Here is a 25,535-nt window from a genome sequence, read left to right on the forward strand (position 1 = left end):
TGTTACGTTTCGCCTACAACGCGCGGTAATGCCGGCGCGGATGCAACGGACGCCGGGGCTTCGCTCAAAGCGGCAGACATTTTGGCCCGTTCGACGCCGCCGCAACGCCTCCCCGCCAAGCGTGTCCAGGCGTGTTTCAGTGCCACGTGTCTTCGTATGTGCGTGTGTGTGTGTGTGCCCACGCTTGTCAAAGCGCGGCAGCCGGGGAGCGGAGCTCCCCAAGTGAGGAGCCAGCAGGTCTGTCCGTCGGCGGGTTGGCGATGCGTCACTACACTCGGCTCACCATGTCTCTCGGCTCGACCGTGCGCGCCGTCGTGGGCTCATGCTCCGCCGTCGCGTGGGCTCATCCCGTGACCTTCCTTCTGGCCCGCGACGCCGAGAGTATAAGAGCAGCTGCCCCCGGACGCCAGGAAAGAGGCTCCGATTTCTTCTGTTGAGTTACGTGCTCTCCCGTCTCTCCACTTCGGTCGACCTGACCGGCCGCTCTTTTGCGTTGTTAGAATAAACAAGTTGTTCTGTTACCAGTCTTCTCATGCTTTGCCGGGACCTTCGGATGCTTCCAGTGCCCCAGGCCGCCAGGCCAACGCTACCCTTGGGGCTTGCGACCCATTCGCAATAACGGGCGTCAGCACCGAGACCCCAACAGTCTATAACAGTTTTTCTCTCAGGAAGCAGTATCTGGTAAATAAAGTGAACCGAAGTGAATTCAATTGAGAAAATATAAAACGATGTGAGAAAGAGACTGTAATCAGTCCAATCTTTTTAAGAATGAGAGGAAGAGAAACAGGTTTTGGGTGACCCATCATAAACGTCAAGATTTGTGAACGTCATGAACGTTAAGAGCGTTGGCGAGAACTAAATCTTATAGCGGTGTCACACCTACACTTCTAATCGCGATCGGGGTCGATTCGGATCATAATTCTTGATCGCGGTCAACAATGGTCGCTGCTATACGGTCCAACAATCCGGATGGAGTTCTGCTTATTGTCGGCAAATCTCATAACTGCAAAATGTCTTGGCTAGAAAGTCATATTTACAAAATATGGCTAAATTTGGACAATATTTTAATTTTATAATTTCCTATTGCTGATAAAAAGGTTTTTAAACGTTATTTATGGAGCTGCATTCACTTTTTTGTTTTTAGCGTTTTCAGAATACTGCGCTAGATAGCGCAGACGTCAGCTCTCGATCACGGTCAAAACGCTTAATCGCGATTCACCAATCGCGATTGTCTGGATCCTGATCCCACAAGAATGCGATCGCAAATGACCGTGTAGCCACACACGAACCGGATCAATCTCAATCCGGATCTGGCCGGATCGCGATCAGAAGTGTACGTGTGACGCCAATGTTAGATTCACGCCCATGCCCGGTATAACATTCTACACTCCTGAGTCCACCTTATGTAATTTCGTCAGTCCACTACCACAATACTTTCTTTTACGACTCGATAATGAAACCTTTCCTTAAGAAAAGAAAATATTACGAGTGTCCTTAGAAAGGACATTGAGCTTTTCCGTCAGACCCTCTTGACCCACGACACTGTGATATAATTTATCCTTCAGTTGTTGCGCACTCCAGAGATCTAATTTCCACCTTATTCTGACCGATTCGTGGAGCATCCTTTTCACGTTATTATTCTGCGTTTTGCTGATGATATGCAATTGGGAGCTCCACCTCAGCACTTCATTAGAATCTTTTATGCAGTTCATAGCATTGTTAACGCGACGTATAGTTGGTTATGCAGGGGATTCGGTTACGTTAAATTGATGCGTATATTACAGCGGCTTCTGTTAAACTTCGCATATTCTCTCTAAATGTATAGTTGTCGTTACCGCTGCCTTGTATTTTCTTCTAACCGAAGCGAGCATGCTCTTTCGAGGCCACCACTACGTCCACCTTACAGCTGTCTCGTACTACTGAGCGGAACACTAGTCAAAACAAATCAGTCACACAAAATTTTAGTTAATAATGTGCAATATAAAAAAATGAAGCTGCAGAAGGATGTTCTAGAGAAGAAGATTCGAGCAGTACTTTCTGTGAGGTCGCAGAGGAAACCAATTACAAATGTTAAGCGGCAATTAGTATTGAATAAAAAAAGGAACAATTATACATAGTAATAATGAGTAAAAAAGACACTGCTGATAATACAAGGATCATAATACAAATTATTATAGCCTGCAGAATACGGGAATAATACAAAAAATGTACAAGCAATACTACCAAATAGGATTGCACTGTGGTACGATGTAACACAGATTAACTGCGAACCTAGTCGATATAATATTAGAGAAGTAAAAGTAATAGCAAATTTTCAATCTGTAAAAAATAAATTGAATCCTTCGTTTCTAAAAGTAGGTAGCGAGAAAGGTTGTTTAATATACGTCGCGAGATTATTCCAAAATGATATACCAGAAAAGTAGGCTAATTCGAATATTTAATGCATTAGGAAACTAATAATTCAAGCCCTAAGACAGTCGACGGCTCAAGCCATTTATATATGGTTGTAGATCATACCTTATGTTTTTATATTTAGAATGCGAATTAGCATTGTGTATTATTTTATTTCCGTTAATTTCACTTTCCAATAATAAGAAATCTGGTGCCGACAGTGTGGTATATGAGAATACGCAGTACATGGATTTTCGAGAACTCTGCTATTTAGCCTTCTATAACGACATTGCGAATTCTCATATCCGTACTGAAGCGTTTTTTTTTTCTTTGATACCAATTTGTCACACGATAACAATTATGATCATTTAGCTTGTATTTTTTATCATTCGAAAGATATGATAGATTATACGCACGCCGAGCTTAGTTTACGAAACACATTCATAGAACTTGCGGTGCGAATAACTGGATGTGTACGGACATAGTTATGCTGTAAAAATTGTGTAATGATTGGAGGTCATTCTGAGCACAACAAATTTGTCTATTCTCAGAAAACTTAGTGAGCCTACAGTGCGGAGCGCATTAGAAACACGAACAATAATAGAAAATTAGATGCTTGCTCAACGATACTACGAACTTGAAACACACAGGTTGACAATGCAGTGAGAAACATAGAACTGTAAACATAAACTGTTACGGCTGTTCGTGCTGTAAATTGTTTGTACGTCGTTGAAAAAGCCGTAGCGATGGCGTAAAGGTAATATGAAGTTCGTGTTCACTGAAGGTAATGTGGAGGTAATATGGAGTACGCGTCTAATATGAAGATCAGGTTTAATGGGGTTCAGGTACGGTTCCGAGCAGTTCAGATAACCATAAAGCGATATCCTTGGCGCTAACCGTTAATAAATAGTATGAAACGTCTCGATAAGCAGTGCTTCTGTTACCCACAGATATGCACAAAACAAAACAGCACACACAAATAGCTGCATAATGACGGATGTGCTTTAGTAAGATTCATCGCAATACGGATGAAACACAGAGAAACGGAGGCCTCTGAATCCGAGATTATAATAAAACTGGGAGCGCAGGATATCCAGGGCAAACAAGGGACAGCGGTATCAGGGCGGTGCGTGGGGGGGGGGCCGAGACCGGAGTATACCGGGCGGGTGTTCGTGTACAAGGTTGGCTATCCACTGTTGCGGACAGGGAATGTTATAGCCCTCCCACCGGCGAGGACCAGGAGGCACCGCCAAAGTATACTAATGATGATTACACTCAGTTTACGCTTAGTACGTGAGCAAATCCTCACTTCCCTTCACTGCAATACATTACATGAGCTCTATTACATAATATTACTGCATTGTGGTGAAGCCTTTACCCAACTCGTAGGAGATCTTTTTTGCTAATAAATATATTAAATGCGAGTAGTAGACTGTGTAATTCATGTATTCTACAGACTGAAGTGATTTTATTATATTCACCGATTCGTCTGGTTTACGGGTGTCTACTTCATGCGCAGTTTTTTTTTAATTTTGTATTTGAATTTTATTGGATGGCCTTAATGTGGAATCGACGTTCTTACTCAACTTAGTACATCGAGGGATATTTAAACAAATCAAGTACATGGCAAATTGTACGGGGGTGCATTTTTAGACTATCCAGATCTTTTTTTTTTAAATATTACATGTTGCAGGTCAAATAACTCTAGTCCTTCAGCTGGATTACTAGAAGATGTGGACATTACTTGCACGAGAAATCGAGGTGTATAATAAACTAACTAAAATAATGCAATATTTACGTTCTTAACTAATAATTTTTTGCACATATCGTAATTTATTCATTGTAGCCGGTGAGCATATAAGGCATATCCACTTGGAACGAATTCTAAGGATGACGTGGGTTTCGTTATATCGCCATCAAACTTGCGGTAAAAATGCATTCTTGTTCCATTTACCCTTTTTCTTTTTAAATAAAACCCCGTTCTACACATTGAAGACAAAATTAACTGGAACGCCCCCGTATGTTTCGCACACTTTGAGAACGAGTATCTCGACTGGTATCATGGTATCATCACTGAGACTTTGGAGCGCATACAAAAGCCCACGTGGTCAAAATTAATCTGGAGCCGTCCACTACGGCGTCCCGCAGATGCCACTGTACCGTTTAATGGAAGTTAAACGGCTATAATTTAAGCGGGATGGCTTACACGCATGCAGAACCTCTCGGCGTCTCGCGATATCTCGAGTTAAGACACGTTTAGATGACGTCTTCGGGAGGTTTACGAATGGGCTCCGGCAGCGTGCGCGTGCCTCGCACCCCGTTCGCGAGGCGGCCGGCCGCGGTCACGGTTCCGAGCCGGGCCGGTTGTGTCAAACAACTTGACTCCAGCGCGCGAGTTGAAAGGTTACGAGATAGACGGGCGCTGGCTGATAGACGCTGGTCCAACATCCGGCGTTGCAGCCAGCTCGAAGTGCCGACGTGCCCGGTCGCCACCGCCGGAAGCCCGCCCCCTTCTGTGTGCCGGCGCGAGACCCCTCGTCGTGTCCGCGATCAGTACCGTGCACCGCGCCGTACGCCGCGGTCAGAGCCAAGCCGAAGACAGTCGGGAAAATGAAAAAAGGGTGTGAATGGCAGAATAATGCTTGTGTTACTCCGCTTCGAAGTCGTCTGCTTCCACTTTCGCCGTCTGCTCAGCATTATCGTGTCACGCTTGGAGTTGACGAAGCCGCGGCAAAATACAACAAATTCGTCTGCAAATCGAACACAAGCGCAAGAGGCAGGACCTTTTGTGTTGTAGACGTACGTAGAGCTTAATATATGAATGTCGCATACCCAGTCTGGGGCATTAATTCACCAAGGATCGAGTAGGCCAAAATAACAAAGTGCGCTATATCATGTGCTGAAGAATTGGGCAACTAAATGAAAATAGGTGGTTGAGAAACGAAAGAACCAGAGACTGGCGAGTATATAATAATGAAAATGAAGGAATGTGCTACTCCGCTTCGAGTCGTCAGCTATTCCGTTAGCCGTCTTGTCAGGGAGTTCCTGCGCCGCACTTTTGTATCCAGCTTGGAGTCAACGAAGCCGGGACAAACCACAACGAAATCATCTGCTACACAGAGAAGCGTCGATATTTCAGCGTGCTTGAGTCACGAAGCGTCCATCTAGCTAAAGCAAAAGAAAAGCAGGCAGGACACAAGGATGACCAGAAAGAAATTACACCTATTATACAAAGTATAAGGCATTGCGGTGGAACGTTCCTGAAATTGAGATAACTTATCTAGCTCGTTGTTAGTAAGCTGTTTAATCAACGCCTAGTTAAGCCATACGTGGTCGATAATTCATTTCCAGTGGTCGATGGTGCATCGAGACGACCACCTAGATCATTTGTGTTAAAAGGTCAAGTTCGCGCAGGTTCTTGTTTCTTCGGGATGCGTCTTTCGACGGGGATGAAACGGATGGCAACATTCATGATTCGCAGGAAGCTATTCTTGCTAAATGTATTTACCTACAAAGGTTTCGTCGATTCGGACCTTTAGATTTAGCGCTTTTATACACAGTTATACATGTCGTTATATTTAGATGCGGACAAAATAACTAGTGTATCTTACGAACTTACCCACGTCCGTTGTGCGCAAATTTCTTTTTGTTAGCCCTGATGTGATAGCAGCAGACGTACACGCGACATACAGGACTACATTTCGCCGCGGAACATCGTTTACCGGCCTGACGCGACGGGCTCGTACGAGCGGCCATGTGCTGCTGGTGCACGCAAGTCCCTCGTTTCTACGCCAGCATATCCCTCCCCGCCTTGTCTTCTTCCGCCCGCCAGTGATTTACTAGATCTCGCCAAACGAGACTCGAGGGGGCAGCGATGGACGCAGGCGTGCCTTGCCCCCGTGACTCGTGGTATCTCCGCCAGGGGGCGTAAGGTCATCGCGTAGTAGTACGCGCGGTTTCATTCACACACGGGACGCCCAGAAGGGAAGGGGGTCACATGACCCGCTCAGACGTCGGCGCGCCAGGAAGAAAGAGTGTGAGGATGAAAAAGAGATACAGCGACGGAAAAGGAAGCTTATTTATTTGTGCCTGCACCCAGATATATATGTCTGGAGGCGAAAACGAGAATAGGAGCAGAGAGGCCGCTTAGCGATTACTGATAGTCGCAAAGAACAGATTGGCGTTATGTGACGTCAGCAAGGCTCTTGGAAGTAGTGCCTTTCTAATTTAAGAGCAAGACTAGAAAAGATCATAAAAAAATTTAAAAGAACGAAGAGGTCGCTTAACGCGAGGTAGTGAATATATAGTGTGATGCTTTGCATAAAGTAGACGTGCCAATGACCTAGATAATGAATGCGATATTGAAGGGACAATGTGCGATGAAGCGCCGTTTAATAAGGCTGTTTTTATACTTCACGGAATATGTGAGCCAGAACGGGAAGATCTGCCGTGAATCCTGTGTACAGAAAAGCTTCAGTATGACCAGAAACATCGTCTCCGTAAAGGCCAGTTTAGAATGAGGGCTTGTTCCAAAACGGCATACGTATATCCTTTGGATTACGCATGTGTCACTGCGTCAGTATATCGCAGACCTGAGGATACAAATCGCAACTGAAGATGATTGCGACCTCGTCTTGTCTTTGTCGCTCTGTCCTGCTTCGCGCTGCACCACTTAACATTATGGAAAACCAGCTAGCCAAAACCACCACCCTTGAAGATGTAGCACCAGAATTTATTGCCCTCACTTATTAAGCGTCCCATGCATCATAGACTCGTGGAATGCTTTCTTACCCCTTCTTTTTACAGTTATCTCGTTTTTCTTTCTCATTCCGCAGTCGTCTGCCACCCTTGTTCATTCATTGAATACAGCGTTGCATTATGTGCATGTTTTTTTTCTTATTCTTCTTCTTCAGTAATCGTTTCCCCTGCTCAAATTCTGATAGTTCCTTCACTCCCCATTCACGAAAACCTGGTTAATGCTTAAAAACGCACTAAAGATTAATAGTCTAACGCGAATATATCGAACCCGAGTATATAAAATTATTATCTATACTGAACAGTTGTAACATCTCCTTCGAAATCCCTTACAGAAGTATGACATTTTACTACGTGCATATCGAATTTACCTTCGCCGTTTCATTCGATATGTATCGAACGCGGCGCCATGCTGCGCCCCTGCAAGTGCGCTTTTCCTAAGCAGACTCGCTTCATTGAAATATTCGTGTTTACGAGACGGCACAGCTTTGTCAGATAGTGCCTATGTTTTCAGTATGAAGGGAAGTACATGCCTCGTAGGAAAAATGATCAAGGTCTGTGTCTCAAGATACGAAGGGCTCGTGCAGCAACGGTCTCATATGTACTTCATAAAGCGGATGCGCTTTAGTAAGCTTAACCGCATCACAGGAGAGTTGTGCGGCGAAACATACTAGTAGCGGGCTGAACTGTGCCGCGCAGTGAAGCATACTTCCTGCGGCCGTTCGTTATCGGAAAGAGGATCGCCAAGAGGCTTAATTATGTACACGCTTCTCGCTAACTTCTATGTACCTTAGAAAGGCCCCTTTATCCGATGCGTGCGCTTCATAAGACATTGACAGCACTCGATCATTTCACTGAGCAGCTGCGGACATGGTATCGATACATTCCTGCTTTTCACGTACTCGAGAGACTGACTGATACGTGCGCGGATTTCAGATGCGCTTGAGACAGGCATAGTTTATATTTCGAGTTGTCGAAATGCTTAACTGTTTCGCAACCCCCTTCTAATGCGATATATCTGGGTTCGATTGCGTAAGGTCAAACTGTTTAGTAAATCGCGTTTTTGAAATTGCAAGATTTCAACTCTAGCCGTTGGATGGCAATGCCACGTGGTTGTAAATAAACCGCGGAACACCTTCTATGTAAGTCGTCCTAAAATGAAATACCTGCCCTCTGTTCCACTGCAATCAAAGCTACATGGCATACCTTTCTTGTTGGACGAGATCTTGGCGCCGTGGCCTCGCACGTCACAATCACAGAAGACCACAAGAGATGCTACTGCGATTCTTAAAGTCCACAGGGCTGGACTACCGTCTGAAACGCATCGTAGACAGTTCCAATATGTTGATGACCCCTGTACACATTACCCCTTTCTTTTTTCTTCTACTGTTTATATTTTCCTACCCTTTCCCATTCCCCCAGTAAAGGGCAGCTAGCCAGAGTCATTCCTGGGGTGCTATTCTTGACCACTGCAGAATTGCGTCATGTCGGTGCTTTCAGCCAATCAGAGAGGCGGTAGCAGCCCCACGAGCCGATCAGAGGTGGCAAGGTGGCGAATTCCACAACGTGGCAGAATTCAACAACGTCCATGATATAACCACCGGTTAACCTTTTCTTGCCTTTAATCTGACTTTTACCGCTAGAGGAGGTACGCTAGGCAATATCTTGTGTATTGCTATATGTTTTATGTTGGAACTGCATGTTACAACGATGGGTTTCCTTGCATCATGTAAAAAGAATTAAACAATAAAGACGCACGTACGAATAAAGACTGGTGACGCCGCGCTGAATTTTAGCCAACAGTTCGTTTTAATGTCATTGACATTTAAAGCGTCTGCTCTTGTGGAGTTCATTACTTATCTGAAAAGAAGGACCGCGATACGTCTTTTAGGAATCAAGGATTGAAGCCATAATATAAGTGTCAACAACGTGTTCGGCGTCAAAGAGGCACAAATGCGAGAAAATACCTTGAAATTCATCACCTGACCCAGTCTTTCCGGCCCAGATACATCGTTGCAAAATTCAAAAGATAAAAAAAACTGTCGTAGTTTGCATTCTTAATCGCGTTCCATATAGGTTCCACTATGTAATCAGGAGATATCTTCTAAAATGTTCCACTTATTATATTAGGCATTCGTGGAACAAGTCGCCTTGAGCGCCGGCCATTCCTTCGGTGGAACTTCCTGTCACGCTCACTACAACAGCACTTAATGCCGTTCCGCATAAATTTCGCTAAGTGGAGCATCTTAGTATCGCGCCACGTACGGCTAGCTGCCCATACGGCCTCACACATTTTAACAAAGCGGGGGGAACATGCAGACATAATTTTCTTTTCCATTTATCAATGCGCAACGAATGCTTAACGATATCCAGCGATAGTCAACATTTTCCCTGCCGAATGTCGCTGATGAAAAGTCGAGATTCGAGAGGACACCACGATACCGGTTTAAACTTATGAAGTATAGATCTTTGGCGCCTCTTTAACATTAACGCGCGCAGGCGAGCCCCTTCGACGTGTACGAGCTGTTCGGGAACAAGAGGCCGTGGCATACCGTGTCTGTCAAATACTAGCACGAGCGTAATATAGTGACTGCGTCAGTAACTACGCATGGGTGTAAAGGAAACCAAGTAAAAGAAAAAGAAAAGATAATTTAAAGAAGCAAGTACAAAAAAAGGACAGCCATAGTGTTCGGCACTCGTAAAAAAAAAAACAAAATACAAATGACAGCGCAGCGCATTGCACTTCAACTGCAGCATGTGTGTAGACTGCATCCGCTACGAAAAGCTGCGGTTCGGTATGCGAGCCGTAGACGTGGCGACGGCGTGCTAGCTGAGTTTCACCGGGCGTTTCCACCCGGCGAAAACGCCCGTTGTTTTCTCGGGCAGATTGTCCGAGAAATCGAAATCCGCAATTAACCAATCAAACAAGTTTCGCTAATTCACTTTCTAAACGTTTCACGGCACATATTGCAATTTAATTGAACTTGTAGCCGGTGAGATTGTAAGGTATGTCCACTCGGAACGAATTCCGAAAAATGACACGAGTTTCAACATATGCGCCGTCGAATTTGGGGTAAATATGTGCCGTTGTTCCGGTTACTTCTTTTAACGGGACTCCGTTTTACGCATTGAAGCACGAAAACAAGTGGAACGCCAGCGTATTTCACCGCACGCTTTGGGAATCGATGTGTCGAAACCAGTGTCATCCTCGTAATTTGTTTTAGTGGCCGGCGCCTTGTGAACTCGAACTGAAATACGTGTTTCAAGGTAATCAGGTAAGAAACAGAATCCGTAAAATTTGTTGAGGAGTCGATTGTGCATTTTGATTTCTCGCGCTGGTAGTGTCCGTTTCTTCGAGTAATCCAACTCAAGGGCTACACTGCAACACCTGGGGCGCTATAACGTAAAACTATTCCAAACTTTTCTATTCCAATTCTGCAATCAGCCCACTGCGATTGGTCTTTTGTACCACCCTTACTTCACCTTTCTGTCACGCGACGTCACGAAAACCGTGATAGCTCCCCATCTGATATAAAGTGTACACACTGATTATGCATAATTTGAGCGAACAAAACAAAAATAGTTATTTCTGATTCGACTTCTTTTTGCCATTAGCCCTCGGCTATTGGTGAAAAGTTTTCGGTCTGCACACACTTCAACTGCTTCTCACGCGACTTCACAAAACCGCAAAAACTTACCGCATCAAAGTGACGCGTACGCGTTAAAGATGTATTAATATGCCGAACAAAACTGAATTTTCTTCTGAATAGCCGCAGGCTGCCCCGTTCTAGAAGGAATAAAAGATGGCTGCCGCCGATCGCTCCGGCACTGGCTACTCGCCCCTGCCGGAGAGCTTGGGTTTATTTGCGTGCAATAAACCTTTTTGCGTGGCCGTGTAACGTTTTTGAGAACTTTCGGCACGTTTACGGCCTCGTTCTGCCAACTCTTCTTTGCTGAGGATCCGTTATAGCGTCATTCTTAAGCTTCCGTTGCATGCCGCCGCGATTGTCGACGAGCCACCGCAAGCTAAGTAAGAGAAAGCGGACCAATAGCAGACGCCGGCACCACCCTCTTCATCTGGTTATCGATATTCAGTGCAGTGGCTCGGCCCCATGGAATTCCTCTCCACTTGAGCATGCTCCTCGCCTCTTGTGAGCCAATTATATAAAACAAGCCACTCAGTGCAGGCAGTGTTATTCGTTTTTCAAGCAAACAAAAGTGACCTCCTATGAACGAGGGAGCATTTGATTGGTTTGTTCAGACAACCCTGCGGGTGACCGCCCGATGCTTGCGTCGGCGGTTACGCAAATTTGACGTCGGGAGATTGGAATAAAAACATATTGGAATAGTTTTACGTTACACGGCCTCTGCACTCAATCTTTTTCAGGTCTTCCATTGCAGTGATAGCGCACATTGCAATATCCACAATAATGACAATAAGGTGAACCACTCTGAAGACTGTGCATTTGAAGCTGCAGCGGGTCAATACCGAAAGAGTGAATTATTTTTCAGCGGCCTTTATTCTGCACTTGAACGTACAACTGCCTGTGCAACAACTTTTTTAGTAATTGGTTCAAGCTCCGGCCAGCTTAATTACGCCATATTTCATGTTGTAGCGTAAAAAATAATTTTACTGTGTTTTTTCGTTTAAATTGTACGTCACCTCTTTACCTCGGTCCAGTTATTGGCATTTGGCAATGGGATATCAACATTATTTCATCAATACGAAATTATTGCGTAGTTATCAATAAAAACTTTGGTGAACTACTATTGTGCTGGCTCAATCGATGTGATAAATTTTGTGGAGTTTCGTTTGAATCAGTCATAGTACAACAGATCAACAATGAAAATTCAACAACCATTTTTGTAAGGGCTAGAACTGAGCTGCCTGCCGCAGCTTATCTTCTTTTTTTAATTTTGGCAGTCGTTTACGAAGACACTCCGTATATAAAAAAACGTTCGCCAGCATGTTGCACTCCTGTAACACGTGAAGTTGAAAGCCTGCTGCACACTTTGCAATGCGCTGACTCGCATCGTCGCGTTACTGCTTTCGCAGTTCGGCTTCTTCAGCTCGTTTTGTACGCTCAGCTACAGCGACGCGTTTAAAGCGGGGCCCGACTGGCGCCGACGACATTTCTCTTCGACTTTACGTTGCATCCTCTCAGCAGGGGACTGAAATGTGTGCTGTTCTGTGTGTTGTACGGGTGGTTGCAATGAACGTATGTACCGCTCGCTTCTCTTTGCTGAGCGCTTGTAGCTTCATCCTTACGAGAGGTATCAGCCATTGCATGTTTTCCTTACTTTGAGGTTGTGAACCATTGCTGGTGATGATAGTTTTTGTAGCATTGGAACGGACGAGGCGTTTTTTTGTTTCCGAGGTCATCGAGGGTATGAGGCGCTTAAGGCTTACGCCTCAGTAATTCCGTATTAGCCAATCATCGCACTAAAACACTAGGTCAAAAGGCTCAAAACGCTTTGTCTGTGCCTTTTATACTGTCCTTGCCCCTTTCTTGTGCTACTCGGCTAATATGAAATTTCAACAGATTGAAACCTACGCTCTTTGTAAAAATTCTGCCTTTGTATTTATCGCTTTTCCGCCAGCGGCATAAAGTTTTGTCATTTATTTTATTTTACTTACAGATGCCCCAGAACACTCAGTGAAAGTCAAGTCAAACAAGCCAAAGCAGGAGATCTCATAAAAGATACACTGTAATTAGATAGGAAAACGAAATACCTATGTTAAAATTTGCTAGAGCGTGTCAGTGGATGTAAATATCGTTAATATCTCAAATGACGTCCTAGTTCATTCACGCGCAGTGTCATTTCTAAAAAAAAATAAGCTTTCAGTTAATGCCATTTGACTCTCACATGGTTCTAGAGGCAAAAGTTTGCACTTAAATTTGCTTGACTTAGCTAGAATTGTGGCCATAGCGACCTTTCACGATTACATCTGAATTACTACGAGTTTTATGATGCTTAAATTATTTAGGCAGCTCTAGCCGAATGTTGCCTGCAACAACAGCAGAAGAATAAAGACAACTAGTTAACATGTGCACGCAAATTGATGACGACTGATTATTATGCAGCCGCGGTTATAGAGTTCCATCGCTATGTGGCACCACAATCGCTCCGTCCCTCCGGCAGTCATGGGTAGTATGCGGATTTTTACACAGCTTATCATTGATTTGTTGAATGAGCACGTTGGGCAAGTTTATTGTTTCTGCTACATCTACGTTTTGTGTTAACCTCGCAATGTTCCCTTAGATAGCTACACAGGGACTTTCAAAAACGCACCTCTCCTTGCAAAACAAAAGTTAACGTTGATAAAATGTTTCTTGGTGTTTTTTATGTAAAACCCACCGAATGCCTATACAAAATCCAACGATCTTGCGATTTAAGTGGACAAATGACTTGCTCTGAGTAAAATAGAAAACTTTATAGACAGCCAACAATCTGTTGCGCACAGGCTTCCTCGCGTTATATAGCCACTTGGAGATGTCTGAAGACGTAAATTAGTTTCCAAGAAATATCTTGACATTCTAGATCACAGTCTAAGATGGTTTCCAATAAATCCCTATAAATTCTACAACGCTGTCTAAGTTCATTGTTGTACGGACACGTGTGTATTTTGACAAGGCATGATATGAACGCAGTGACTAATCCCAGGCAACGAACGCGTAAGCATTGTATCAGAAAATGGCAGCCGCGTAGTTCCTTACGATTTTTTACGCCGACTGTTACGGTGTCACAAAAACGTGTTGTCAGCCAACCAGTATTATTCAATTGCGCGTGAACTGCACATACAGGCTTCATGGCAAAGCAGGAGAAAGAGAGATACCAAAGGTAGGGAGGAGGTCAACCAGACGCGGGTCCAGTTTGCTACCCTACGCAGAAGAAAGGGGAAAATAAATGAAAATAAAATAAAGGGGATTAAGGTACTAGCAGAGCGACAGGTGGGGTAGCCCATCAGGCCTACAGTTGGTCACTGAGCCCAGTCGATCCCATAAATAGAGGAAACGCCTGCCTCGCTTTGTACATATGACGCATGGAGCTATGGACTATGTATCTTTGTCTGGGAAAATGATCTGCGATGAAGCCCGTTAGACACAGTGTGAACAATGTCGCGTTCGACGTTTTATCGGTGACAAGAACACAATGATGCATTGCATTTCAGCGACGACTTGACAATGCGGTGACGTTCATTGATCCTCCTTTCTGGTTATTATTGTTGAGCTTGATGTTAATTCCATAACGCACGGCCCATGCACATAAATTGGATTCGCTTGACACCGAAAAAATATCAAACAACTAGCAATAACAGTCAAATATCGCTCGAAACGAAGATAATTATTTGCACTTAGAGGATCGAGAGATGAAAATTAGTAGAAATGTAGAAACTGCACTGAGGCTGCGGTCAAAGTGTAGAGCTCCAGACATAAATCCGGAACTCACCGGAAATACAAAAGTTGAAGAGGGAGTTGAAGAAAGAATTGCTCAAGCATATGAAACAGCAACAATACACAAGATATACTTCAATTTTTGTCATCTTTCATTCACGTTCTGCTTTTCTCCTTTCGCGCGTAATAAATTCTGTCTGAAACATAGCGGCCATGATGTGTTTCCGGCTCCGCGATCACTTCCGGCGCACGCAGCCCGCAATAACGCAGCCTTCAAGATTCGTTTCTGCTGCTCAGAGGCAACCGTCTCTGGGGCGTAGATTCAGAGACCACTTATTTCATGCGCTGTTGTTCTTTCTGCTCTCTTCCACCCTACGGAAAATAAGTCCTCCTTTGTCATTCGTCACAGGGTGACGTATAACGGGAACTGCACGCAAATTGTGATTCCTGCATCGGCCTCTCTGTCCCGACGTGGGAGCGGCCCGCATCAGTCCCAGACTGATCCCTCAGGACCTAAATAAAGTTATTCATACCATACTGGCCGCTCGACTCCACAAGACTGCTAGAAACGGCCCCGCGAAAAGCAATTATGCGAAAACTGACATCCATGCATCGCGTTTCGAATTCCGTTCTTTTTTATTCCTTCTTCCCTCTGTCGAGAAACACAGGAATATTCACGTTGGATGTAATTATCATCTTCGTAATCATCATTATCATTCGTGCATTGTATCGAAGGCTGTTGCTGGTTTATGAATTTTCACTTGTTCAACGGCTGTTCAAGATTATTATTCTGTTTGTTCTCCCGCATAAGCATAAACACGTACTAAGTATGCACTTACTACTGTTGTAGGGCACTGTTGTGTTATACTTTTTTTCTATTGGCACTCCATTTGTTTCACAGTTTTTACTACTGCCAGGAGCATACGACAACGTCGCCCATGAGGCCATACTGAACTCACTTGAGGCTGTTGGAGTTGGTGGCCGGATATATAAATGCATTCGGGACTATTTGACTGAAAGGCGTTTTTTCTTACAGACCGAAGACGACCCAACTTCAGACCATTACATCTGCCGTGGTGTGCCGCAGGGTGGAGTGTTGAGCCCCGTTTTGTTCAACCTCGTCCTGGTAGGATTAGCGGATTACCTACCGCAGACAGTTCATGTCTCAATATACGCCGACATTTGCATCTGGGCCTCTGCGGTGACTCGCCCTCAGCTAAGAGCCAGGCTTCAGCGGGCGGCAACCATGACGGCGTCTTATCTCCGAGAACAAGGCCTCAGTGTGTCTACTGAAAAGTGCGCATTTCTTGGTTTTACGCGCAAACAAATGTCATTGTACCCAGTTTCTATCAATGGTCAAGCTGTATCCTATGCTAAGACGCATCGCTTTCTGGGCGTCGTCATTGACCGCAACCTCTCGTGGAGCCCTCACTGCGTCTATCTGAAGAAGTTAGTCGCCATTGCTCAGGTCTTCAAATTTCTCTGCGGGAAAAACTGGGGTACACCAGTTCATTCTATGTTGCAGCTGCACAGGGTTTTGTTTCTCGGACTCCTACGTTACAGCCTACCAGTGTTGTCAAATGTACGCAAGACGAACTTTCGCGCCTTGGAGAGCATACAAGGTCAAGCCCTACGCACATGCTTAGGGTTGCCTCGGTGCACCTCAACAGCAGCAACAATCGCCATCGCGGGAGACTATATAATCCAGACACATGTAGCTGTCGACTCTCTCAGAGCGCACATTCGCCATCTGTCAAGGATCCCCGACCATCATTTGGCCTCTCTACTAGCCGAGAGACCTCAAGCAACCTTTTCACGAGTGGTTAACGCTCATCAAGAGTGCATACTGGCATCTTTTACACCGGCGGCGAAGCCTTCCTCTCCCCTGTGGTGCCTGCGACAGCCTCAAGTGTATTTTGCTATTCCTGGAATTACAAAAAAGTCCAACCATCCAGCGCCGGCTCTGAAGCAACTTACTCTCCTCTTACTGCACCAGACGTATCATGACCACATTCATATATATACCGATGGTTCGACCTCACCTACCAGCTCAACTGCCGCATTCGTCGTTCCAGTCAAGAACGTTACAGTTAAATTCAAATTTTCGCACATGACTACATCTACATCGGCAGAACTTGCAGCTCTCCATGCCGCTATGATTTACATCACCGAAGAGCCAACAGAGAAATGGGTCGTATTTTGTGACTCTAAGGCAGCCCTTCACAGCATCAAGTCTGCATTACGTCACAGAACTTACGAGCAGATGATATCTGACATCAGGGAAGTGCACCACCATGCTCTGGAAAGAAGACACCACATTATATTACAATGGATTCTTGCTCACTGTGGCATCGTCGGCAACAACCTAGCTTATAATGCTGCCCGGTGTGCCCACGAAGACACCAAGACGCGTCCAACACCTTTGGCGAGGTCGGACGCTGCCAGGGAACCTAGCCTACTTGCAGGCAAGAAGTCACAAGATCTCTGGCTTTCAAGTCCCTTCAATTGCAGATTACGTAAACTGGGCCCCACACTACGGCTACAACTGCCATCTAGCCTTTCCCGCGGCGAAACAACCTTGTTGTGTCGCTTGTGGCTGGGAGTGGCGTTCAGGAACGCATACTCCTACCGTATGGGAATAGCCGAGAGCCCGATGTGCGACTCCTTTGGGTGCGAGGAGACCATCGAGCACCTATTGTGTACCTGCCCTCGCTACGATGTCCAACGCCTCTCTCTGCGGGCAACTTTACGCCGACTGAACTCGAGACCGTTCACCGAGTCAAAGATACTCGGACCGTGGCCACACCCGTCACTGGCTCGAAAAGCGATTCGTGCAGCAGTGCAGTACTTGAAGTGCACCGGCTTAAGAGACCGTTTATAGTGTCCTTGTGTATGGTGTCCCTCCCACACATACTCAGTGCTTACTATCTCACTTTCTTCTTCTTTCTATTCCCCTTTCCCCCACCCCCAGTGTAGGGTAGCAAACCGGATGCTGTTCTGGTTGACCTCCCTGCCTTTCCTATCCTTGTTTTCTCTCTCTCGCTCTCACTACTCCCATTTATTGCCGTCGAACATTTAAGACTAAACTAAACGAAAATAAACGGAATAGGTCGGCCTAACTAAATCCATTGCTGTCCCAAGGTCACCACTTATACGAGACCTTTGTCAGCCTGTTGCATTCTGTGCCTGCCTGCGAACTGCCCCACTTCGCTTGTTGTTATCATCCGTGATAGGACTACGGTACAATCCGTATTATGCACCATAATACTGTAATATATCTGTGTCATGCGTCATGAAAGCATAACTTATATATTTATGATTTTGTGTAGTTATATAACCTATGTGATTATGACTCACTCGTCTGGAGAGCTGTGAACTACGCGTTGACAATTTCAACTACTTTCACTAATTTATCGTACTGTGCGTGTTCGTACATATTCGTGCATGTTCCTGTACAATCTTCCGTGGCTTCCTTGGACTAGTGAGCAAAACTTTATGCATGTTCGTGTTGCCTGACTATTCAGTGTATAATACGTATAATGCGTTTTACGTATAATACGTATAATACCATTCGGCGCCTCATGGTAGCCCCGTGACGTTCACTGCATATATGCCACGCTTACTTAGCTAAGCTTGCAAACTTGCGACCGTTGACAGGCCGTCAATTATAAGGCGACCAGCTTATTTATGTAAAAATACCATGCTGCTTTCGAAAGGTATACGTTGTACATCAGGACAGCGGCAAATATCGCAGAGCGGTCACGGAGTGTATGCCACCATATCATTCAATTCTTATAAACGGATCGTCTGTAATAAATGCCACATTTAAACGGTTATTCTGCAATGCTAACCTACAATCATGTGAGGGGGCCTTGGAGTTTTGTTTGAGCCCTATAGGCCACCTTGAGGCTCATAACATATATCTAGGCCTAGTAGGCATATGTCATAATTTCAAGTTTTAACTCACCGAAATTGCGCCGCCACAAAGTACGTTATCTCGGACAAAGGCAGTGTTGAATACGGTAACTGAGTACACAATTTAGCGAATAGTTGGCGATAGAGTGCTTTAAGTGCACAGCAAGGAGCTGGAAATAATTTGGACGAATACTAAGTGATGAACCAAAGTCAACAATGAACAGCATATTTTACATTTCTAATTCTACGCTTAACAAAAAAACACAGCGCACCTCTTGTTGGTGCTGCCTCCAGCTACTTCTACGCGAATTTGCGTGGTACGACAGACATTCCAATTTCGCTACACAAGCAGTGATCGACGGAATTTACATTCTTAGTATGTAAAATTCAACATCGAGTCAGATTAAAATTCTTCTACACGTCTACTTTACGACTAAATCTTTATTGCTTTCTTTTGACATTCTCGGGACACGTATCAAGCGAACAGTGATAATTTTACAATGTTAATTTTTCGTTTCCAGCAGTTTGAAAACGTCATATCTAATCAAAAGGTCTCGTTGATGCACTGTCACACATTCGTGGCGCCTTCCCCAGTAGAAATATAGATAGCCCACGCTCGAGTTAGAAAACAGTTTCAAATTTATTTCATTACGCCTCGAAAGCTATTATAATATAATGCCATGCAATTTATATAGGGTAATTAGGTATTAATCAGTTTCTGCAACAAAGTGGTAGCGTCGTGAATTACTTGTTTCTAGCATTAACCCTATGATGTATGATTAAATCGTAACTGCGAATGCATCGTCAGAGGGAACAACTTAGACTAAGAATCCAGAATAAACAAAATCAAGCTAATAAATAAACGCGATCCCGCAGATTTGCGACGTGTTTTATGGAACAACGCAAACCTGCTTGTTAGATGAATTTGCCCTTTGAATAAACCAACCTATGCGGACATTGCCATCTCTTCAGATGCCAAAGATCAAATTTATTCGGTGTTTAGCGATCTCCGCGGAATATGTCGGGGAGAATTCGAGAGGCGGATTTTACAATGATATTTCGGCACAGACCCGCTGCGCCAATACTTGCGGACAAATACGTCGAGGAATATCTTGGAGTTAACGGCGTTTAGCCTGCGAAGCGTGCCTATCTTTAGCGTTCTTTGGATATCTGCGTGCATCAGATTTCTCTATAGCCATATGCATTTATCTGTACGTATGCGAACGGATAAAACAGCTGAAAATGAAACGAGGAAGGCAGATTTCTATCTCCCCATAATCTTTCATGCATGGTGGTCAACAGTGATAAACACTTCGTTCTCTGCCCGAGGTTCGTCTTCATCATTTTGAGAAGTATTCATACCCTTGATCGTATTTAGAAGAGAGAGAGACAGAGGAAAGGGGAAAGGCGGGGAGGTTAACCAGAGGGGAAGATCCGGTTTGCTGCCCTACGCTGGGGAGAGAGGGGAGGGGGAAGTGAAGTGATAACAAAGTAAAGATAAAGAAAGAAAGGAGCCTAGACATAGAATCACAGTCGGTTACTATCGCCGCATACTGCCACCGCAGAGCACAGTAGCACTTGCAGCACTAGAAACATCTGTTCAGACTACAGCCGCCTGTCCAATTCTATTGCCTTTAAAAACTGCAACAGTGCCCTCGTCGCCCTCTGCTGCGATGGCTTGTGATGGCGGCATTTTAAGATAAGTTCCTTTGTTAGAGGTCTTCGGTCAAAGCGCGTTATCGCGATTTCGAGTGATCGTCGCTGTAGATTATAGCGAGGACAGTCACAGAGAAGGTGTTCAAGAGTCTCCTCGTTACCACAGTCATCGCACGAGGCGTCGTCGGCCCATTCGATTTGGAAAGCAAAAGAAGCTTCGTGCTATGTCCAGCCTCCAAGGGATGTGACAGCACCCTTTGGGCCCGTATATGGGGTTTGAAGTAACCTTTTCAAATCCGTACTCGTTGAAATGCGCATTCGTTGGTCACCCACACAGAAGTCCATGGTCAATTGTAAGCGTCTGCTATTTACAGTTGTCTCGCCACGCATTTCAGAATAATCGCTGGTGATCGCCTGCATTCTAGAACGTACATGACTATTCACCGTGCACGTAAACTGATTAGGCAAGACTGCTTCGCCACAGAATCGGCGGTAACATTCAAGAGAGAGAAACAGAAAGGATGCAAACAAAAGCAGGGAAGTTAACCAGAGGTAGCTCCGGTTGGCTACCCTGCACGGGGGAGGGAGTAGTTGGATGAAAAAGAGAAAGAGAGCGAAAGGGGGAGATAAATTACGGATACAGAGCACATAGGCGCATCTTGCACCGAGCGTTAACTTGGTAACGGTGATAAACACGGCAAAAAGTTGTCGCCGGCAGAAAAATCAAAATACGTAATGCACGCGTGACAGTACATTGTAGTATCGAGGGAATGTTAAAACATATGAGAACAATGCAAGGTAGTCTCGGCACATTGTAAGGTGTTTTGAAAAACACACTTTGCCCGATGAGAGCCCCGGGATACAATACAAGCTGCACCCAGGAAATCTCACCAACTTCACTGCACCGGCTGTTCGAGCTACAAAAAACAGTTCTCGGCAGACGCCAATATTGGAAGAAGCTCACCTCTGCCGTGACGTCATGAAAAAGAAAACGGGCTTATTTGGCGGGCGTATGTGCACATGAATTATCTGAGCTGCAAAGCGGTGTGCTAACCTGACCTGAAGGCAGGCACTGCACCGTAATAATTGCAAGCAGTTGATTTCGATCGAGTGTAACATACCCGGCGAGTTAGCCCAGTGACTATGACATTTCTCTCGAGGTCGCTGTTTCAATCCCGACCGCAGTGGCCTCATTTTGAGGAGGGAGACGGGGTAGAAATGCAAAAACGCTCCTGTACCATACATTTTATGCACGTTAAGTAATCTCTGGTGGTCCCACATCAATCCGGAATTCCACAGGCTATGGCGTGTACCATAATCATAATCATAATCCGGCACACAAAACCACAGGATTTAATTAATTCTGAAACATAATAAGATTTCATGATAGCGGTGCCGGAAAAGGACATGCTGTTGCATTTTTCAGTAGCTGCCTGGCCATTATGGCATTTTTTGGCAGCCATCTCCCCGATGAAGCTACCGTGATAACGCACAGTTGGGCTGCTAAGCACGAGGTCGCGGTATCAAATCCCGGCCACGGCGGCCGCATTTCGATGGGGGCGAAATGCGAAAGCACCCGTGTACTTAGATTTAGGTGCACGTTAAAGATCCCCAGGTGGTCTAAATTTCCGGACTCCCCCACTACGGCGTGCCTCATAATCAGAAAGTGGTTTTGGCACGTAAAACCCCATAATTTAATTAATGATAACGCACAGACCATGTTCATATCACTATCAAGAGCGAACGCAGCCAGGAAACTTCAACAAATCGCTCGCGATATACCGTTGGTTCTATGGAAGACTCAATAGAATTCCAACCGTCGTTTGAGCATGCTTAATCCATCACTGCAACTGCGATTACCATCAAACCACGCCCGTTGTGACATTGCACTGCTGTGCAGCCTAGGACTGGGTGTAGCCTTCAAAAGTTCATGCTTCTTCCTTACTGAAATGGCTGCCACCTCTACATTCGACCACTGCAAATATGAATAGACCATCAACCACCTCCTCCGGCACTGCACCAAGTTTGACGCCCAACGTCAGCCTCTTCGCAGCATGCTCAGTCACCTGGACGGTCGAGCCTTTACAAAGGCAGATATCCTGGCTGCTTGGACTATAATCCGTCATCAACCCAAGAAGCTACTCCTATGACATGACATGACAAGAACTTTATTTGAGTCCTGAGGGACTGAGATCTTGGGGAGCTAAAACCGAAGGCTCCCGAAGATCAAGTCGGTGGCGCCACCCACGATGGGACCGGGAGATGAAGTTCCGCCGCAATGTCGTGGGCCCTCTGGACAGCCTGGAGTTGCATGTGGAGATTGCTGCTCTTGAGCGATTCCTGCCATTGTTCTTTCGTGATGGGTGGAGAGGCGTTAAGGGCTGGGCACAGCCAGAGCATGTGTTCAAAAGAGCATGAGTCATGACCGCTCTAATAATTTTTCCGAAATCAGCGGACCTGATAAGACGCTTATAGACACCCTGCGTCTGCTAGTGTGTGATTGAACTACCTCTCTAGTTCCTCTCTCAATTCCCTCTCTCCGGCGTAGGATAGCGAACCGGGCGTCGGTCTGGTTACCCTCCAGCTATTTTCTTGTTTCTCTCTCTCTCGCTCAATCACTGCATTATGAGGTAGTCACCGACTACCATTCCAACCCACTCATAAATAGGTACTACTGCTGAGGATATTCTTATAACCCACAATTCACGCAAACGGCTAGCGGAAAAAGAAAAGGACAAGAGAAAGATTTGAACATTTTCATCCCAAGGAAAGCATGTCACTTTTACCACTTCACCAAAGAAAAGCCATAATCTGTCAGCTTTGATTGCTTCTCATTGACATTTTTTTTTTTCTAGATCATCTAAGGAACCCACATAACTTAGTGACAGGTCTTTCGCAAAGCTCCGCCCTGAAAAAGCTCCGCCCTGACTCAATCATCTGTACGGCTTCCTGCAGAGACAGAACATGGGCAGGGTGCGCTACTGCGTCGTCGTCAAAGTCGGAATCGCTCAGGCTGGCGCAATTTCGCCGGCATCCCGCTTAGCTTTCTTGCACTCAAAATTAGCTCACACCAGGCACATGCATTCTTATAACTGATAACGTCACCTGAAGATGTTCTGGCACCCTCTTATTCTCGCTTAACATAGGTTCCAGTTAGTAAGCGAAACATTTTCGCCAACATGTTCCACCTACTTAGCGGAACCTCTAAGGAAAGAAGTTAAAGACGGTGCAACCCACTTATAAGCGGATAGTCACACAACCCACTTATTAGCTGGCTGTATTGTTATAGAACACATACCGAAGTCGATGGTGCCGCGCCTATTCGTTTTTGTATCCGATATAATTTCTTTCATAATCGTTATTTTAAGTGGGTTGTACTCTATGCGTTAAGACAACGCCTAATAGGTTATCATCTGTAGGATTTCCTCGCAGTCGCACGAATTGTACGTAACTCACTTGGGTTCTTTCAGGCGCTTACTTTTAATTGGCCTTCGCACTTGTGAAGAAAATTGTGTGACTTCCTAAGCTTGCGTGCCAAAAAAAGAAAAAGAAACAGAAGGCGTGATATACTCGTTTACAACTGCTTATGTTTATATAAGGGTGATCGAAAATCGCAATTTCAAACCAAATCGAATTTACATATTCGAGAAAGACGGCCTTCGAATATCGAATAGAATATCGGATATCTTTTATCTTTTGTGGGAAAGGGGGGAGGGGGGGGAGAGCAGCGGGAGGCGGTTAATGAGAACGAAGATGTAAATAAGAAGGCTTATTTACATAGTGTGATATGTGGATTGCCGTTGAGAACTCGACGCCCATTCAAGAAAGGAACTTGTCAATAAAAAGGAAATAAAAAAAGAACCGAAAGGCGACCCTATACCTGGCGGCACATCTCAACATTTGACACTAATGACACACTGGAACAGCATGTCACCAGATGCACGCAGGGCTCTCTGTTTGTTGAAGCAAGAAAATCTAGACCTATCTCACCGCTGGTTCTTTTAAAGGAGGGATGTAATCACGACGCGACTGTCCAAAATAATAAATTGCTTTGTCTAAAACGAGAAAACCAGCTCATAAACTACCTACCGATGAGCCATCCTTTTCGAACGACAGAAAATTATTCGGCAGAAGTTACGTGTTACGTGTCCTCGCTCACGAACTGGTGCCTTTCTGCCTGGAGACCAGAATTATTTCGGTTATCCCTCATATTTCAAGAGAAGTGAATATTCCAGAGCCTCGAATATTAAGTTCTCGAATCACACACGAACCGAAGGACGAACGGTATTCGATTTGTGCTGGAAATTTCGAATTTCCGCGCACCCTTATTCTACGCGTCTTTAATTGTTTCTTTTAGTAGTACATAGATTCACATTCTTCTATTGTTCGGGCGCTTTGTGCAACCTGCTCTTCTGGGCAGCTTGAAACGATGTAACATGCTGCCATCAAAAAGATACCTGGTTGATGGGATTCACGTCAGAACTATGCCGCAGTGCCGTGGCCTTGCCTTTGAAAATGCGCTCTCGAAATCATCAGAACTCTTTGAAATCGTTGAGCGCACGTGGCATAAATCCCGTCTGATCGCAGGAACGTGGGAGAAAAAGAAAGAGAGAATGCTATACGAGACAGCATCGCCCATGTGCCTTATTGAAGCAATTCCAAAAATGCACATACAAACGCAAAGCAAGTTCGCAAAAATCATTTCCGGCACAAGAGTGCTCGAGCAAAAAAATAAATAAAGCAGGCCACTTTCATCGAAGGCAGAAATAACCTAAATCAACAGGCAGGATTCATTTTATTATTTTGCTGCGAGGGCACCGGATTCGCCTGGGCGTAGCCTGCAATCGACACTGCGAACGCCTTATAGGCCGTGCGGACAGCGTGAACCCTGAATAGCACCAAGTTCCTGGGACTAGTTCTGCATACACGTGCTTTGCGACTGCCCTCATCAGTGCGCGCCACAGCCGAAGATGCTAGCTGCTATGCTTCTACGCATCGGAACGCAACCAATCTCGGAAGGTGCCGTTTTGATTGCAATGTGTGACCACCACGCAACAGACAAAAAGCTTCGCAGATGCACGTCAATCTAAGCAACATGACACATCAAAGACAGCAAAGCTGCACAAGCGACACCTCGCACACTTCTTCGGAAGTACTATAGGGATCTGCTTTATGGCTTTTCTTGAGTGATAATTCATCAACGACGCCTTCGGTCGCTGACGCAGTTCGGTCACCGACGCCTGTGGTCACCGACGGGATTCGTTCAGCGACGCGAAGGTGCCGGCGACCAGTTTTTTGGCCAGATTGGTCATGACCAGTTTTCACCGACGCGGCCGTACAAACACCTCGCGTGCTGCCGGCAAGACGCGAAGTGAAAATCCAAAATTATAAATTACTGGCAAGAAAAAAAAAACGCGGGCT

At 45.2% G+C, this 25,535-nt stretch overlaps 1 protein-coding gene across 1 annotated transcript in view; it reads right to left on the reverse strand.

Moving 5' to 3' along the window:
* Positions 1-25,535, reverse strand: part of LOC126544898 (G1/S-specific cyclin-D2-like) — a 357,628-nt gene that overhangs the window by 299,964 nt on the left and 32,129 nt on the right. The window lies entirely within an intron of this gene.

The sequence above is a fragment of the Dermacentor andersoni genome, chromosome 10 (genome assembly GCF_023375885.2).
Source record: "Dermacentor andersoni chromosome 10, qqDerAnde1_hic_scaffold, whole genome shotgun sequence".
Classification (NCBI taxonomy): Eukaryota; Metazoa; Arthropoda; class Arachnida; order Ixodida; family Ixodidae; genus Dermacentor; species Dermacentor andersoni.